Here is a 12,999-nt window from a genome sequence, read left to right as displayed (position 1 = left end):
TTTATTCCTCTTCGTTTTTTTGCTTTTTCTATGTGTGCTGCTTTCTGCTGCACATGTAGAAGAAGCAAAATGCCATGGGGGATTGTTTATGTGCAGGAAGGGACACCCATACACTATGGTGCAATGATGACTGCGTTGGTGCAGGCTGCTTAGTTTAGCACCAGCGCAAGGGGAAATGCAGGGGTGCGCTGTATTTTCGTAAATACGGAGCATCCCTGCATTTCAAAACTGGTATACTGCTGCTAACTTTGGAGCAGCAACATGCTGCACCCGTTTCTTGTAAACATGCCCCTATATGTTATGGCAGTGGTTCTTAACCTTTTGACTTTTATGGATCCCCACTGACTGATTACTGGAATCTGGGGACCCCCACTGAGTCAATATTGGAAGCCAAGGGTCCCCGGCTTAAGCACGTTTCATGATTTGAACCTCAAAGCAATACAGAAAAATACAAAAAGAAGTATACACTAATCAAATGCCCAAATATTGAAATATATTGCTTAATTCACAAAGTTTTCACATTTTCATTGTTTCTTCCTGGTATATCTACTTTAATGATGTTAATGTATTAATTTTAATATTACTTAATTTTGTAAGACAGATGCACACTTTCCAGAGTAGGCCTCGTGGACCCCCGGAGGTCCCCGGACCACAGGTTAAGAACCACTGTGTTATGATGAAGGCAGGGAGACGAAAAAGGTGAAGCGGATCTAAGAATGCTACCCAGTTCACAGAGGAATAGACTTAGGTGATTTCTTGACAAAACCAAAAGTTGTGAGATTTTCCAGCATTTCTCATGACAAAGAGCTTCATAAACCAAAAAATAAATAAATGAAAAACGATTCATGACAAAAGACTTAATAGATCATATTACATCGTTTTGGGCAAAAGCAAATCGAGTTGGGAGAAAAAGAGATTCAAATCTGACAAAAGCACATTGATTTTACAAGTAAAACTAACCTCTTTTTTCCAAATGTGAATGTTCTGTAGGAATTGGTACCCAGTAGTCAGATCGGAAAATAACTGGATTTGCAGTACTTCGAGCCGAGTTGACAGATTTTTTCTGACAATAAAATGAAAAAAATGTATTTAAGTATAGGAGATGCATGAGTACAGCCAGAGCTTGGGATAAAGTTGGTGCTAGAAGTTTAGAATCGCTATATAAAACAAATGTACACAGTGAATTTATATGAAAATTATTTACATAGCTAGTGGGTTTTCTGCATGTGTGTTTGGCCGGCCTGATACAGTTGGCCAAACACACATGCACACTTAGGTGCCCTCTCTCCTCATCCCACCTCCCACTTCACGTGGCCCATGCCGTCCCTCCCGGAACATGTTGCTGGCTGAGCCAGCAGCTGAAAGATAAAACAATAGTTAAATATTGTTTTATCTTTCAGCTCCTGGCTTAGCCAGGGGGGTGACACTCCTTTGCCATGGTGAAAGAGCCACCCCTGTGTAAAACACAACTTAACTATAGCAGGATACCTGGAAACAAAAACCAAATGCTTCAGCACAGTGAAACTGCAAACAGACAGGGCTGTCCGCCTTTCACCTAGGTGAAATGGGCTAAAGTCTGGGGCGAATATGCCATCTAATACCTGTTGAATGTGGTAGCATTCCAGTTGCTGTAGCACACATCAATTGATGTGTTCATGGGGTGCAACTGTTTTAGTATTACTCTTTCAAATACAACTCATTTGCTCTGACTAACCTTCTGGCCAGGTTCCTTTGCACCAGTGGCTCAAGCCTGATTGAGAGGGGAGATAATGGACTCCTGTTACACCACGCTGGACAGAAAAATCCAGGGTGCCACTGCACCTGCTGCAGCAATGATAGCTAGGACCTTGCTTTCCATATGCTCATTCATGCCTGAACAGGTGCACACCACACTTACCGAACACTGCACCTTCGGCTCACTGTTTCATGTTGTGACCAACAGTATCAAGTGCTCTGTGTAGTAATTAATTTGTATAAGTGATGATGCCCATAGCTCTGCTCAGAAACCTGCGTTCCTAAAACATATTGGTGTGCCGATTATCAAGGCTGTGTAGCCTCGAAACCATCTCATGCTTCTTTCATCCACTACCAGACACACCCTACACATCCTACCCCTGTAACTCACTCTTGAAGATTCCTGCTTCCTCCCTTTGTGACTTGTCCAACTTTCGCTTCCTCCTCCTTTGAGAGTTTTCCTTCTCTTGCTCTCTATCAAAGTCTGATAAGGAAAGATAAGTCCTGGTTCCCTTAAATGAATGCTGGCGGCTCCAACCAACAACAAGGGCTCGCATTAAGCACTGGCTAGGTGGTGTAATCACCTCTAAATATGACAGGTTCACATAGTGGCAGGGTCAGTACTAAGCCATTGGAAAGCGCTGGGGAATTCTCTGGTAAGTTACTGCGTCTGACCTGAAATGAAAAACGCTGAGAGGGAAATCTTTAATTTTACTCATTTAGACAACAGCACTTTGTTTAACTTGAAGCTTACAAGGCAGGCGATATGGGAAGGTAGTTTGCTAGAGCATATGAAAAGGTCATTAAAAGCAGGTCAGGGTCTTTCGAATAAAAGCTGTGGGGAGGGGGAAGATTACAGGCTGATCTCTCATTTTGTTATGATATTAACATGGTGAGTGGTGAATAGTAGGTGAGCTACCTAAGTCCTCAATATGAAAGGTCCATTAAAATCCATTTTATTTTCCTGTCCCTGAATTATCATTACCAGGTATGCCGTTATTTCCAGATGCAGGCAAATAATAGAATTATGACATTTTGGTCAAAGAAATGCAGGAACTAGTGTTTCCATTCCAATTCCTGCATATTGTTGCCTGGATTTTAAGATGGTAAACTCAGATTTTTTCTGTGTGAAACACACATACCTTATAATTTGGATGGGCCTGTCAACTTCCGGTACCAGGTCAATCAGAATTTACGGGGCACTCGTATGGAGGCCTGAAGTATTATTCAGCCTTGAGGCTGAAGTTCACTGCTTCCAAGCAAATATGAAATGAAGTGGCCTCCCTATGATGGACAACAGAGCATCATGGATGAGGAAGGCCTACTGAAAAGACAATGGGGGTCATTACAACCTCGGCGGTCTTTTTACAAGACCGCCGAGGGACCGCCGTGCTGAAGGCCGCCAGTGGTGGCGGTTTTCCGCTCGGCATATTATGACTCTTGGCAGCTCTACGTCGTTTTTCCGACGGAGAGCCGCCAACAGCCATAGTGACGGGCGGCGGGGAAGTGGAGGTTGCTTCCCCCACCACGCCAACAGAACACCGCCCAGCGAATCACGTCCTGTGATTCTGCGCGGCGGTGTTCTGTTGGCGGTGTGGTGTCGGCGAGCTGCCCCCATGGCTCCCGTCCCCTCCCGGCGGATCGACGGAACAGGTAAGTCGATCATCCATTAGGGGAGGGGGGTGTTGTGTGTTGTGTGCATGCATGGGGGTGTGCGTGGGTGTATGTAGAGGGGTGTGTAAGTGCGTGTATGCTTGCGGGGGTGTTGCGTGTTTTGTGAATGAGTGCGTGTATGTCTGTAGGTATGTCTGTATGGATGTATGCGTGTATGTGTGAATGTGGGAATGCGTGTCTGACTGTGTGTGTGGATGCTGGCATGTGTGTCGGTGTGTGTGCTTGTATTTGTGTTGGTGGAGCCTGCGTGAGTGTCGGGTGTGTATGTGTAAGGTAATGTTGGGGGTTGGGGTGGGGAGGTGGATCCTGCCACCCTTGGGGGGTGGCAGGGGTGGTGGGGGTTGTAGGAGAGGGAGTCGGGGTGGGGGGTGGTGGAGACCCCTATCAGTGCCAGGGAAGGAATTCCCTGGCACTGATAGTGCTTACCGCCATGGATTTCATGGCGGTTCCTACCGCTGGAAATCCACGGCGGTAAGGCGGGTCACAATACCGGTGGCGGTATTGTCATGGCCGCCGGGCTGGAGACCCAGGTCTCCAGCCCAGCGGGCGGAACGGAGAAGCGGCGGATGACCATGGCGGTAACCGCCATGGTCATAATTCCAAAAACAAGACCGCCAGCCTGTTGGCGGTCTTACCGCCGCTTTAACACCGTGCGCCAGGGTTGTAATGACCCCCAATGTCCTTTCTGTAATAACAGGATTCAAGATCTTCCTCCAGCTATTTGTCGCCTTATCCATTTTTTTTGTTAAATTGTTTTTACAGAAGGCGTCAAGCCACTCACAATATGCTGCGGCTTCCCCCGCCCCTCCCCGACCAGGTCATAGCATACCAATTAGGTGAGAAGTACACATCTCATTACGCCCGGCACCCCCAGCAGTTGGTGAAGTAGTTTACTAAATTCTTAAAACATTAAACATAGTAATAACAAAAGTTAACAACACAACAAGTGATCTATCCCTCTCAGCACAACAGAGGAGGATTGAAAGGACATCAGCCTATGAGACCCATCCCTGACCCCGGAAACGTCACTCTTAGTCACTCTCATCATCCCTTCTCAATCCAGCCCCTAAACATGGAAAAGATGCAGAGCCGAAAGGTGTGGGCTACAAGCTGCGAGAGGCAGGCCCTTTGAGAGGAACCGAACCAAGGGGTCCCAAATATAGTTGAAGCTTCTTCGAGGGTCATCCATTTTATCTGCTAAACTCTCCATGGCGAGGTCACGTCACAACCTCGTATACCACAATGCTATTGGAGGTGGGTCCACTTTTTTCCAATATGACGCTAAAGCCGTCTTCGCCGCCCCAAACGCCAGTCACATTATGGAGCGATCTCTGTGCATTTGATGTTTCAGTTCCGGGCCGGGGAGGCCCAGCAGAATATGCTCTGGAGATGTCGGCATAGGGTAGCCCAGCATCTCTTTTAAATGTGATAGGATTTCGCTCCAGTAAGAGCGGATGGCAGGGCAGTCCCACCAGATATGCCTGAAATCCCCCAACATTCCGCAGCCACACCAGCACCTGTCTGATACCTGGAGGTATACTTTTTTTAAGTTTCTCAGGATAGAGGTACCAATTGTAAAGTAGCTTATAGTGTGCTTCCCTGGCTCCCATTGAGCGGTTGTATTTGGTTATATCCTGAAATAGGTGATGCCAGAGACCCTCCTCCACTGATAAACCCAGCACCTGCTCCCAAAAAGGGATGTGTCAGGGGGTATGAATGCGTTGCGCGGAAGCCAATATTTTGTTCAGTGTGGATATACTGCCCCTCGCTACTCCTCCCTGCTGCACAAATCTCTCAATGGGGAGAAGGTCCCTGGTGGCACCCTCTCGCATATGAGGCTGTGTATCCCAATGAATTAACTGTGTGTAATGGTAGTATTCGGATTGGGGCAGTTGAAAGTCCCTACAGCAGTTATCGAATGTACGTATCCAGGGGTGTGGAATTTATTAAAATATCTACTTGTCCAGGGGACAGGTTGCTTCTCAAATCTACTTGTCCTGTAAAAAGATCTACTTGTCCCTTTGGTGCCATGTAGTGTGGCGACAAACTATGGCAGCAATCTCATTATGTAAGAGCTCTGATAATAGCCTCTCTGATTATGCCAGGGCTACTACCATAGTAGGGCTTGAATACTTGCAGTTTCAATCCCTACTGTAGCAATTTCCTTATTTTGCCACCTTTATGCAGATCTGCATACTGGGGCTGAAGGAAGCAGTAAGCAATAGTTCCAGGGCTGGAATGCCTTTGAGTCTGCAAACCTACTAACCTGTATGCTTTAAAGATTTTCACCAGCTTCTCTCTAATATTTTCCCATATTAAGAAAGGTTGGACATTTACTCCTGACAATGGCAGAATTATAACTTCTTCAGGGTTGGGAAGAAAGTGGCTTGAGGGAAAATGAACTTGCAAATGCTCAATAGATTTTCACATGAGCAAATCTACACATGCTTATTTACCCATGCTAAAATACAGTTCACACATATTTTATAGGGGTACGACATATACTATGGGTGCACTTTTATGACTTTCTTTAAGAATTTGGGGCCACATGTAGGTAGGTTCAGATTTGCGACCCGCAAATCCGAATGTAGGATGGTGTCCCTGACACCACCTGTGATTCGCAAGGGCTTCGCAAATGCCCACCTCATGAATAATCATGAGGTGGGTCGCAATTTGCGACCCCCTTGCGAATGGCGGCCCTCACAGGGATGGTGGCCTGCTGGAGACAGCAGACCACCATGTCTGTGACTGCTTTTCAATAAAGCTTTTTTTTTTTTTTTGTAATGCAGCCCGTTTTCCTTAAAGGAAAATGAGATGCATTACAAAAACGAAAAATGGAACGTTTTCGTTTCATTTTTTCAGAGCTGGCAGTGGTCCGCAGGACCACTGCCTGCTCTGAAAAAATGTTTACAGTGACATTCACAATGGGGAAGGGGTCCCATGGGGACCCCTTCCCTTTTGCAAAAGTGTTAGCACCCATTTGAAATGGGTGCAAACTGCGATTGGTTTGCACCCGCGTTCGCGGTCACAAAACAATCCTTCATTGCACTGCGAGTCGCAATTAGGAAGGGAACACCCCTTCCTAATTGCGAGCCGCAAACCCGTTTTGCGATTCGGTAACCAGGTTACCGAATCGCAAAACTGGGTTTGTGCATCGCAGTGTGCTTTTTGCACGTCGCAAACAGCGAAAGTCGCTGTTTGCAACATGCAAAAAGCTACCTACATGTGGGTCTTGGTCCCTAATTAGGTCTGGTGTTAACAAAGACATTTTTTTTTATTAAACTTCTATTTCTCTCTCTTTCGGCTGGCTTTACTGTGAGTGATCGCATTCTGCTCTTCCACAAGGAGCATATTGGCACACAAAGTAGTTTTGTTCAGTGTCAGGAACTACAGTGGCAATCAGTGACGTAACGAAACTGGAGGGTGCCCCTTTGCAAAGAACATAGAGGAGCCCCCTCTCCAGACTCACTCAGGGCAGGTGCTGTGCTGAAGGGGCCCCCTGGAGGGTGGCTGCAGGGCCTTTGTTATGCCACTGGTGGCAACGTGTGCTTTTAGAGTTCAAAAACCTTTGTTTTTTTTTGTTGCCAGTGTTTGTTACAATGTTGAGGGCCTGGTAGCTCCCACAACAATAAAGTGTTACAAAAGCCATGTCAAAACAAGACACGCATTGATGAAACTAAAAGACTTATAAAAATATGTCAGATCAGTTGGCTTTGTCAGTGTTTGTTTATTTTCATGCTTCCCATAATCGTGTTGAAAATGGTTACACTGATTTTCCATTAGAAATATTTTTGGGAAATACTAGCATGCATCAACACATTTTACTAAATGACACTTCATTTGCATCTAATCAGAGAGCATTCTGGGAGCATTATACTTAGCCTCATAGCCTAAACTTTTCCAACATGTGTATACACTTTTTTTTTTTTTTGTACTGGAACCAACGTCAGTAGTGAAGTGTGACCTCAAAACATTTATTTACAGCACTCACCCTAATAATGAAGGCTTTCAAATAATGAACCATAAATACAAGTTTGAACAGCATTATCTTTTGGAAACACATTACCTCAACTGCAGAGAGTTCCATTCTCTATAAACAGGCAGAGGCTTGGGCCTACTTGTCCCAAGGACAAAGTAAACATAAAATCTTGTTGCCCTTGACCCCAAACAAGATGTCCCGGGCGTCGGGCGATAGGAATTCCACATCCCTGGTATCTGTTCCCCATGAAACAGTTCTGCAATCCGCAGACAGCCTCCCTCCCTTCACCTATCAAAGGGCCCTGGTGAAATCGCTGGAGGAAAGGCCGTATTAAAATGTATTCGGGTGTGTGTTGAGGGAAAGGTTGTAATCTCATAAGCTCTGGTCACCATATCCCAAACCTTAAGGGTGGTATCAGTGGGGGTACTAAGGTGAACCTCGTGAACAGCGTACGTGTCTCCATAAAAAAAATCTATAGGAATCAATGGGCAGTCTCTGGAACAGATATAGGAAGCGTGGGAGCACCGTCATCTTGATGCTATTGATACGACCCAGCCAAGTAAGCAATAGCGACGACCATCTTTTAAAATCTGCTCGCAGAGTCCTAAGTAGGGTCGGATAGTTGGCTCTAAACAGGTCAGCAACCCTAGTAACGAGCATGACTCCCAGGTATGTAATTTCTTTTTTACACCAAATAAATGGAGACGTGGATGTTATCTGTCCCATTTCAGCCATCGGTATGGTCAAATTAAGGATATAAGATTTCCCCTTATTTACTTTAAAGCCTGCACTTGCTCACAAAGAGCCAGCTCCTCCTGGATTGTCAAGAGGCGAGTGCGGGTTTCAGTAACAAACAACAAAATGTCGTCGGCAAACAGGGAAATTTTATGGTGGTCGGGCCAAACTTGATGCCCTGAAAGTCCAGACATGCCCTAATCCGTGCCGTCAGAGGTTCCACACTAAGTGCAAAAAGCAATGGGGAAAAATCACCCCGTTTACCAGTATTCGGGACCGGGGACATGAGTAGTTGTTCATCACCATTACAATGAATTGACCCCCGAACCCAAAACGTCGCAAAGTCGCCACCAGAAAGGACCACTCTACCCTCTTGAATGCTTTTTCAGTGTTGAGCACCAGCATTAGTGCGGGTACCCGTTTCTTTGTTACTTTTTCCATCAGGTGGATGACTCGTCTCAAATTGCTGTGCGTTTGTCGGCCCTTGATAAAGCCCGACTGATCAGGATGTATTAAAACCGGCAGCACCCCTCAAGTCTCTGCACCAGAATTTTGGAATATAATTTTGCATCGAGGTTGAGTAGGGCAATTGGCCTATAAGAGGCACATAATAGAGGGTCCCTCCCCACATTGGGAATAAGTGTGATCAGGGCTTCTCCCATAGTGGGGGACAGTGCACCCTCCATTCTTACATAATTGAACAATTCAGTAAGATTTGCTGTTAGCTCCGCCCTAAAGGATTTTAAAAAATGTGCAGTATACCCATCGGGACCTTGCGCCTTGTGACATGGGAGAGAGTTGATAGCCGCGTGAACTTCGTCTTTCGGCTCATCGGATTGATATAGATGTGCATAGAACTCCCTAAAGGCTCATGCCTTCTCATCGTTGGAATAATGTTCCCCTGTCTCATCATTCACCTGCGCTATATAGTCCTTGGCTTGTTTGGCACGTAGTTGCCTAGACAGAGGTGCGCCTATTTTATTACCATTTTCTTTGTGCTTCTTCTGAAGTCTCAACAGTGTTATTTCTGCTCCATTCGTGTATATGGATTGCAGTTTGCCTTTAATGGCAGTTACCTTCCTCTGGGCCTGCCAGGTAGGGGAGAGCTTATGGCCCTGTTCGCTACTTTCAGTTCATTTTCTAAGACCTGTTGTTCTTCAGAGTTTAACTGATATAGCGTGGACGCTAAGGAAATGCATGTGCCCCTAATGACAGCCTTAAACGCGTCCCAGAGAATGGGGGGGAATAGTATCTCCCGCTCTAATATGTTGGAAGTATTCTCTGATAGCTCTCTGCCAGCCATCACGGACGGCTGAGTCACGGATTAAAATGTTTGGGAAGTACCACCTCCTGGCCTTCGAGCGCAAAAGTGACCAATCTAGACCCACCTCCACCGGAGCATGGTCATATATAATAATCGGATGAATGGTTGCAGATCGGAGAGTTTGACGAAGGGGTCGACTTAAAAACATATAGTCCATCCTTGAGTAGGATCTGTGAGAATGGGAGAAGAAAGTATAGTCCTTCTCTGTGGGCTTAAGGGTACGCCAAGAATCAAAGAGCCCTAACCTGGGGAGGGCCGACTTAATTGATTTTGCAAAAGCACTTGCAGGCGTTCTCTGGAGATGTATTGTTTCCTGGGAGGCATCCCAGACCAAATTAAAGTCGCCTAGTAGCATTATCCCTCCCTCCGCATATCCCTCCAACCCTTCCAGGAAGCTGAAGAGAAACTGTGTTTGTCCACTGTTGGGAGCATAGAGAGTGGCCACCGTACAAGCCCTCCCCCGAGGCTGCTGTAGGAGGCTGGTCTGGCTTGTAGTGGGTACCAAGAGGTACTTACACTCTGTACCAGGACCAGTTATCCCTTATTAGTGGAGAAGAGGTGTTTCTAGCAGCTTAGGCTGATAGAAGGTAGCTATAGCTGAGCAGCTTAGGCTGAACTAGGAGACATGCAAAGCTCCTACTATACCACTGGTGTCATATGTACAATATAATAAGAAAACACAATACACAGATATACTAAAAATAAAGGCACTTTATTTTTATGACAATATGCCAAAAGTATCTCAGTGAGTACCCTCCGTATGAGGATAAGAAATATACACAAGATATATGTACACAATACCAAAAATATGCAGTAATAGCAAAAGGAAGTAATGCAAGCAATGTAAAGTTACAGTAGATTGCAATAGGAGCACATAGGTACAGGGGCAACACAAACCATATACTCTAGAAGTGGAATGCGAACCACGAATGGACCCCAAACCTATGTGACCTTGTAGAGGGTCGCTGGGACTGTAAGAAAACAGTGAGGGTTAGAAAAATAGCCCACCCCAAGACCCTGAAAAGTAGGTGTAAAGTGCACCTATATTCCCCAGAGAGCACAGAAGTCGTGATAGGGGAATTCTGCAAGGAAGACCAACACCAGCAATGCAACAAAGGTGGATTTCCGGACGAGAGTACCTGTGGAACAAGGGGACCAAGTCCAAGAGTCGCGACAAAGTTGAGATTGGGCAGATGCCCAGGAAATGCCAGCTGAGGGTGCAAAGAAGCTGCCACCGGATGGTAGAAGCTGTGGATTCTGCAAGAACGAAGAGGACTAAGAACTTCCCCTTTGGAGGATTGATGTCCCACGTCGTGAAGAAGCTTTCAGGGGTGTTCCCACGCAGAAAGACCGCAAACAAACCTTGCTAGCTGCAAGGGTGGCAGTTAGGGTTTTTGGATGCTGCTGTGGCCCAGGAGGGACCAGGATGTCGCCAATTGCTTGAGGAGACAGAGGGGCAGCCCAGCAAGATAGGGAGACCTCACAGAAGCAGGCAGTACCCGCAGAGGTGCAGGAACAAGCACTACGAAGAAGAGTGAACCGGAGCTCACCCGAAGTCACAAAAGGAGATCCCACGACGCCGGAGGACAACTCAGGAGGTTGTGCACTGCAGGTTAGAGTGTCGGGGACCCAGGCTTGGCTGTGCACAAAGGAAATCCTGGAATTCGTTATCTAAAGAATTCCCCAAAGCAGAGACCCTAAATAGCCAGAAAAGGAGGTTTGGCTACCTAGGAAGTAGGATAGGCTAGCAACACAGGTAAGAGCCTATCAGAAGGGTCTCTGACGTCACCTGCTGGCACTGGCCACTCAGAGCAGTCCAGTGTGCCAGCAGCACATCTGTTTCCAAGATGGCAGAGGGCTGGAGCACACTGGAGGAGCTCTGGGCACCTCCCCTGGGAGGTGCAGGTTAGGGGAGTGGTCACGCCCCTTTCCTTTGTCCAGTTTCACGCCAGAGCAGGGCTGGGGAATCCCTGAACCGGTGTAGACTGGCTTATGCAGAGATGGTGTGAGAAAGTAGCCTCTTTCTAGCCTTGTTACCCCCACTTTTAGCCTGTTTGTCAGTGTATGTCAGGGTGTTTTCACTGTCTCACTGGGATCCTGCTAGCCAGGGCCCAGTGCTCATAGTGAAAACCCTATGTTTTCAGTATGTTTGTTATGTGTCACTGGGACCCTGCTAGCCAGGACCCCAGTGCTCATAAGTTTGTGGCCTACATGTATGTGTTCCCTGTGTGATGCCTAACTGTCTCACTGAGGCTCTGCTAACCAGAACCTCAGTGGTTATGCTCTCTCTTTACAAATTGTCACTAACAGGCTAGTGACCAATTTTACCAATTTACATTGGCATACTGGAACACCCTTATAATTCCCTAGTATATGGTACTGAGGTACCCAGGGTATTGGGGTTCCAGGAGATCCCTATGGGCTGCAACATTTCTTTTGCCACCCATAGGGAGCTCTGACAATTCTTACACAGGCCTGCCAATTCAGCCTGAGTGAAATAACGTCCACGTTATTTCACAGCCATTTTACACTGCACTTAAGTAACTTATAAGTCACCTATATGTCTAACCTTTACCTGGTAAAGGTTGGGTGCTAAGTTACTTAGTGTGAGGGCACCCTGGCACTAGCCAAGGTGCCCCCACATTGTTCAGGGCCAATCCCCCGGACTTTGTGAGTGCGGGGACACCATTACACGCGTGCACTACATAAAGGTCACTACCTATATGTAGCTTCACAATGGTAACTCCGAATATGGCCATGTAACATGTCTATGATCATGGAATTGCCCCCTCTATGCCATCCTGGCATAGTTGGCACAATCCCATGATCCCAGTGGTCTGTAGCACAGACCCTGGTACTGCCTTTCCCGGGGTTTCACTGCAGCTGCTGCTGCCAGCCCCTCAGACAGGCTTCTGCCCTCCTGGGGTCCAGCCAGGCCTGGCCCAGGATGGCAGAACAAAGGACTTCCTCTGAGAGAGGGTGTTACACCCTCTCCCTTTGGAAAATGGTGTGAAGGCAGGGGAGGAGTAGCCTCCGCCAGCCTCTGGAAATGCTTTCATGGGCACACATGGTGCCCATTTCTGCATAAGCCAGTCTACACCGGTTCAGGGACCCCTTAGCCCTGCTCTGGCGCGAAACTGGACAAAGGAAAGGGGAGTGACCACTCCCCTGACCTGTACCTCCCCTGGGAGGTGCCCAGAGCTCCTCCAGTGTGCTCCAGACCTCTGCCATCTTGGAAGCAGAGGTGCTGCTGGCACACTGGACTGCTCTGAGTGGCCAGTGCCAGCAGGTGACGTCAGAGACTCCTTCTGATAGGCTCCTTCAGGTGTTGCTAGCCTACCTTCTCTCCTAAGTAGCCAAACCCTCTTTTCTGGCTATTTAGGGTCTCTGCTTTGGGGATTTCCTTAGATAACGAATGCAAGAGCTCATCCGAGTTCCTCTGCATCTCTCTCTTCACCTTCTGCCAAGGAATCGACTGCTGACCGCGCTGGAAGCCTGCAAAACTGCAACATAGTAGCGAAGACGACTACTGCAACTCTGTAACGCTGATCCT

General features: G+C 47.0%; 1 protein-coding gene across 19 annotated transcripts in view; it reads right to left on the bottom strand.

Moving 5' to 3' along the window:
- The window catches only part of LOC138280823 (poly(rC)-binding protein 3-like), a 2,739,176-nt gene that overhangs the window by 133,551 nt on the left and 2,592,626 nt on the right, over nt 1–12,999 (bottom strand). For all 19 annotated transcript variants that reach the window (XM_069219527.1, XM_069219542.1, XM_069219532.1 and 16 more), the window contains one exon: nt 961–1,063. The gene's annotated coding sequence lies outside the window, so the exon portion shown is untranslated. The remainder of the gene's footprint in view (nt 1–960; nt 1,064–12,999) is intronic.

The sequence above is a fragment of the Pleurodeles waltl genome, chromosome 2_2 (assembly GCF_031143425.1).
Source record: "Pleurodeles waltl isolate 20211129_DDA chromosome 2_2, aPleWal1.hap1.20221129, whole genome shotgun sequence".
NCBI lineage: Eukaryota > Metazoa > Chordata > Amphibia > Caudata > Salamandridae > Pleurodeles > Pleurodeles waltl.
Note: the sequence above shows the minus strand (reverse complement) of the source record. Positions and strands in the feature narration are given on the sequence as shown.